The sequence below is a fragment of the Balaenoptera physalus genome (assembly GCF_965194825.1).
Source record: "Balaenoptera physalus genome assembly, chromosome: 15".
Taxonomy (NCBI): domain Eukaryota; kingdom Metazoa; phylum Chordata; class Mammalia; order Artiodactyla; family Balaenopteridae; genus Balaenoptera; species Balaenoptera physalus.
Window position 1 is genome coordinate 39,892,403 of NC_138894.1, and position 6,172 is coordinate 39,898,574.

Sequence of the window (6,172 nt, forward strand, 5' to 3'; positions counted from 1 at the left end):
GCATCAGGATGGAGACCTCCTTGCCTGCTCCCAGGCACTGCAAGGTACCTGGCACAAAGCCTGTACTCCATGTAGATAGAGGATGAATTCCCTAAGAAGCAAAGAAACATTCTCTTGAAAAGTAACAATATTGTAATGTTCACTTGGGAAGCACAAATCCTATTGGGTTGGAAAAAGTTAGCTGGGGATTTGTTTTTTTGCTGCCTGTGAACGTTCCATGTAAGAATATGCAAGGTTAATGGGACTATTGGAAAGAATCAATTTCTTGTGGAAATGAATTTGGAAGGCTGGCCTCAAACCCTCTGCACCTGTGTTACTTACCTGCAGTGAGGCTGTGCTGCCAGCAGGGCACAGTAATGCCTTGGATTTGGGCTAATCAGGAGAGGTGTTAAAAGAGAGAAGTATGCTTCTCAATTCGCTTGTTTTTCCAAAATGATAGTGTCGGGCCTCCTTGGTGGCGCACTGGTTGAGAGTCTGCCTGCCAATGCAGGGGACATGGGTTCGAGCCCTGGTCTGGGAGGATCCCACATGCCACGGAGCGACTGGGCCCGTGAGCCACAACAACTGAGCCTGCGCGTCTGGAACCTGTGCTCCACAACAAGAGAGGCTGCGACAGTGAGAGGCCCACGCACCGCGATGAAGAGGGGCCCCCGCTTGCCACAACTAGAGAGAAAGCCCTCGCACAGAAACGAAGACCCAACACAGCCATAAATAAATAAATAAATAATTTTTTTTTAAAATGTGTCTATTAACTGCTCCTAAATATAAGCACTAATCCATTCCTAATTACTGTATTTTAAAAGCCAACACTCTTCAAACACTGAGATATTTCAAGCAATGGGTTTACTATAGACAGAGGCTTAAGTTTTATGCCAGAATATCCAATGGAAATGCATTTATTAGAAGGTGGGGAAATGTGAAAACTACATATCTTAGCCTATTGAAACATTTGATGAGTAAATATTTTCATTTGGGAAACAAGAACTCTCAGGCTAGTGACTCATCCATCAGAGTCTTAGTATTTGCTTTGAGGGGTGGAAGCAATATTGTGGCTTTTGCCCGTTTCCATTTTTGAGTTGGGAATGACTTAAGACAGGGCTGAGGGAAATATGGCCCATGTCACCGGACACACCCTCCCACCGAAGAGCCCCAGCCCAGAAGCTGAAGCATCGAAGTCCCAGAGACACACTGGGTGAGTTCAAGTGCTCACCATCATTCTGCTTGTGGCTAAGATGAGTTCGGCTAGTGGACTTGTAAAGCACATTAAGGTTTATGGTTTGTACCTCTACTTTATTCTCCTTATTTTGTTCAAATGTGTGTGTGCGTGCATGTGTGTATGTTTCCCTCGAGGCTAAGAGGTAAGGTTGAATCAAGGGAGGTGGGGAGGAGGTGGAGATGAAGTAAACAGGAAATCTTAACAGCTAATCTGCCACGTTAAGTGATCTCTCCTGGCATCTACTGTTCTACTTATGATTGGACTCAAGCCCAGTCTCTCTGGCTACTTCTCAGCATAGCTCTCCTCCTACTCCCAGATTCAAGTGCTCAGCTATATCAAGCTGCTGAGTTGTAACTTTGCCCCTCAGCCATCTGGAAGGCTATTTTTATACAAGTTGTAGCCATGTCTCTCTACTTCTAAGCATCGGTGGCTACCCAGGAGCTTGAGGAACTAGGCCATCCTTCTAATTATTATGATGACTGAAACCCTTTGGAACAGGTGGGAGAGTAGAAATGCCTTGAATTTCTATTTTGTGACACCTTGCTTATTGAGAAGTCACTTATCCAACCATCTAAGCCATCCAGATCCCAGTTGAGAACAGAAAACATGCCAAAAAGTAAAGATCTCTGTCACAGATGTCACCAAGTCCATCCACTAAAGGCTTGGGTCTTCTCTCAAAGCCTCATGACTCCTATTTTAAAGACAGTTCTAACTTATAAGGTGATCTAGTTTCTGGCTCTTAGGAAATTGGAAGCAGAATAATTAGAGGAAAGAAGGCAATCTGTAGAGACAGATATACTGAAAATAATTTTTTTTCACAGAGGACCAAGAAAAAATGTTGAAAGAAGATAAAATAAGTCAAAAACTATAATAGATAGGGACATAATCCTGAATTAAACCACAATAGTTTCTGTGGGTATCAAATAACAATTGATATACATAATCATGACTCTTATTTAGGAAGATTATCCGTTATTTTCAGAAATGTTTCATCATGACCCAGTGTTTAAGAGTTCACATTCTGGAGCGAAGATGCCTCAATTCAAATCCTTATTAACTATGTGACCTTAGACAGGTCACTTAATATCTCTGCACTTACATTTTTTTAAATTAATTAATTATTTTTGGCTGCATTGGGTCTTCGTAGCTGCACACAGGCTTTCTCTAGTTGCAGCGAGAGGGGACTACTCTTCGTTGCGGTGCGCGGGCTTCTCATTGTGGTGGCTTCTCTTGTTGTGGATCACGGGTTCTAGGCACATGGGCTTCAGTAGGTGGGGCTCACAGGTTCTAGAGCGCAGGCTCAGTAGTTATGGCACACAGGCTTTGTTGCTCCGTGGCATGTGGGATCTTCCCGGACCAGGGATCGAACCCATGTCCCCTGCATTGTCGGGTGGATTCTTAACCACTGCACCACCAGGGAAGTCCTGTGTTTAAAGTTTTTCATTTGGAAAATGGAGATAATAAAAATATTTACTTTAAAGAGTGGTTGTGAGGATTAAATAAGTTAATGTATATAAAATTAACTGTGACTGGCATGTAACATTATTACTTGGTACATTTTGTTTAAAAAGTCAACGAGGACAAAATACATTTTTAAACAAAAGTATTAAAAATGCAAAGAGGAAAACTGAAGGTGTTTAAAAGAATATTGCATGCATGGATAATGGCCAAAGTTTGTGCTCTGGTCTTATACAAAAAATGAAGAAGCAGAAGATAAAGAAGATGATGAAGGAGAAGGAGGAGAGGGAGAGGGAGAAGAAGGAGAAGGAGGAAGAGGAAGATGAGGGGGAAGAGGAGGAGGAGGAAGAGAAAGAAGAAGAAGGAGAAGAAGAAGGAGGAGGAGAAGGAGAAAGAGAAGGAAAAGAAGAAGGAAAGAGAGGAGGGGAAGGAAGGGGAGGAGGGGGAGGGGGAAGAGAAGGAGAAGGAGAATGTATGTAGAGACAATATTTTTAATTATTTAAAAATAAATAGCTTGGGGCTTCCCTGGTGGCACAGTGGTTGAGCGTCTGCCTGCCAATGCAGTGGACACAGGTTCGAGCCCTGGTCTGGGAAGATCCCACATGCCGTGGAGCAACTAGGCCCGTGAGCCACAATTACTGAGCCTGCGCGTCTGGAGCTTGTGCTCTGCAACAAGAGAGGCCGCGATAGTGAGAGGCCCGCGCACCACGATGAAGAGTGGCCCCCACTTGCCATAACTAGAGAAAGCCCTCGCACAGAAACGGAAGACCCAACACAGCCATAAATAAATAAATAAATAAATGGATCATCACGTTTAAAAAAAATTATAATAATAAAATAAAATAAATAGCTTGAAGTAATGTATTTTAAGGTATGTTAGGGAAAGACTTTCTCCACAAACAGGCTTCATAGAGTCTCTTTTACAAAGACCCAGCTCTTAATAATATGCAAACATCCGGACAGAATCAGAGAACTTAAAATCTGATAAATGTCAAGAGTGATGTCAAAATTTCTATTTGTTATTTCTTCTTTTTTTCAAAATAAATTATTTATTTTTGGCTGTGTTGGGTCTTCATTGCTGCGCACCGGCTTTCTCTAGTTGCAGCGAGCGGGGGCTACTCTTCGTTGCGGTGCACGGGCTTCTCATTGTGGTGGTTCCTCTTGTGGAGCACGGGCTCTAGGTGCACGGGCTCAGTAGTTGTGGCTCGCAGGCTGTAGAGCACAGGCTCAGTAGTTGTGACGTACGGGCTTAGTTGCTCCGCGGCATGTGGGATCTTCTTGGACCAGGGATCGAACTGTGTTCCCTGCATTGGCAGGCGGATTCTTAACCACTGCGCCACCAGGGAAGTCCCTATTTGTTATTTCTTTTAATCCTCCCAACAGCTCTGTGAGGTAGGCAGCGCATGTCATATGTCCGTTTTACAGAAGAAAAATGTCTCAGATTTTGAAAAATAAGGCTCAAGTTTTAAACAGCTGATTTTACAAGAAACGACTTTATTTGATCCTCAGTTTTCTCGTTTGTGAAATGGTGACAACACTATCCACTTCACAGAGTGTGTTAGGATTAAATAATATGTCACAAGCAAAACACCTTCCTTCTCTTCTCCTCATCACCCTCCTTCTGATGCATTTTATTTAAAACGACTTCATCCTGTGCCCACACTCCTGCCGTGTTTGTTTTTTTAACTGGTGCTTTTGCCTTCCTTTATTTGCAGTCTAGTAGATCAATGCCTTTCCCCCCCCCAAATTACTGTGAATTGATTAAGTCTATATAGATGACTCTAAATTATTGTCAATAAATAAAAGTATTCCATTTCTAGAAACTCTGTTTTCAGTTAGAAACCTATAGCTCTCTGCACAGCAAATTACTTAAGAGGACCTTGACTCTTTGAAGTCATAGGAACTACTGTTAAAGCACTAGATAAGACTAATTCTGTTTTTTTCTTAGCAAGTATGGTATTTTATTCCCCATTTACTGACCAATGAAAAATATGACAATATTTTTGGCCTCACTCTCGTTCTGGAATAGTAATCCTGACAGGCACTCTAGCCTCTGGCCACGGTGGATTTCTGATTCTCCTTCAGGTATTCAGAGCTGGGACAGTCTCCTTGACACTGCACAGCCTGTACCCTCTGCTTGGAATGCCCTGCTCCATTTTCTTCCTAGCAGATGCCTTCAAGTGCCAACTTAAATGTCACCTCAGCTATGAAGTCTTTCCTGACTCCTCTAAAATGTGGAGTCAAGAATAATTTTGAAATCGTGTTTATTCAAATATTTTCTTTGATGAGCCCGTTTCTGAAAAGCGTCACCAGCTTCCATCTAACTTCTGCCTTTCTGAAGTTCTCTGGATGGCTTCCACGTTTTCTGACTGACTCAGTGAGAATGAGCTGACTCAATAAAAAAAAGCGATGAGATTCTAGAAAGAGCTAGCTGGCTGGCTGGCTGGCTAGAAAAAAAAAAAAAAGCCAACAAGGAGTTTGGAATATATTAGTCTTTACTGGGTTAGTTCTGCTCCCTTTAAAGGAGACTGAAAGAAGGCAGGTAGATGAGTAAGAAAAAGCATCCGAGTTTTCTCTCTGATGTTTCTTGAAGTGAATATGCCTTTTCATGTGAGTATTATTAATGATGACGGGGTTAAGGTGTGCAGTGCTTTGAAGGAGTCTATTTATGTCAGGGTCGTCATTTTGTGCTGCCCACAAAATGTTTCCAGCCCTCCCCTGCCTAGGCACATGACAGGACTGCACTCTCATGACTGAGGTAGGACCATGTGAGAGGAGCTCAGGCCAATGAGTTGTGAGCAGAAACGATGTGTGTTGCTTCCAGGCTGAAATAGCCAACTGCCTGTGCAATACCCAGCAGAGCTCTCTTTCCCTTTGCCATGGCAACCGTCTGCTTTCAAGATGATCCATCATCCTGCATCCCGGAGTGAGAAGACACAGAGCAGAACCCTAGACAACCTTTACTGGACCTGGAGCATAAGTGAGAAATAAACTTTTCTCCCTAAACTTTTATTGTGAAAAATGTTGAAATAGGCGGAAAAATGGAAAGAAGTGTACAACAGAAATCCACAACCCATCACCTGGATTTTATAGTTAACATTTTGCTATCATTGCTTTATCACTTATCTATCCATCCATCCATTCCTCTATGCTACATCAATCCTTCTTTTTGGAGGGGGGAAGAATGAGAAACTATTGTAAAACACTACTGAGATTTGGGGGTTGTTTATTATCACAACATAATCCAGCCTTTCCTTCTCTACAGCATCTGAGTTGCCCCGGCCAGCTACTCTCTTTTTCTGCTGAGGACCCTATAGTGGAACTACTCCAAAAAGAAAAATTGTTTTAAGTTGGTTTTAATTGTTTTAAGTTAGTTCTAAGAAATCATTTCCTGCCAGGGAAAGTTAAAAATCCTGGGATGAGTTAGGAGAAAGATTAAGCCATCTTTTTTCTCTTATGGGCTTAAAAATAAGATAAACTCTGAGTGAGCTAGTTTGG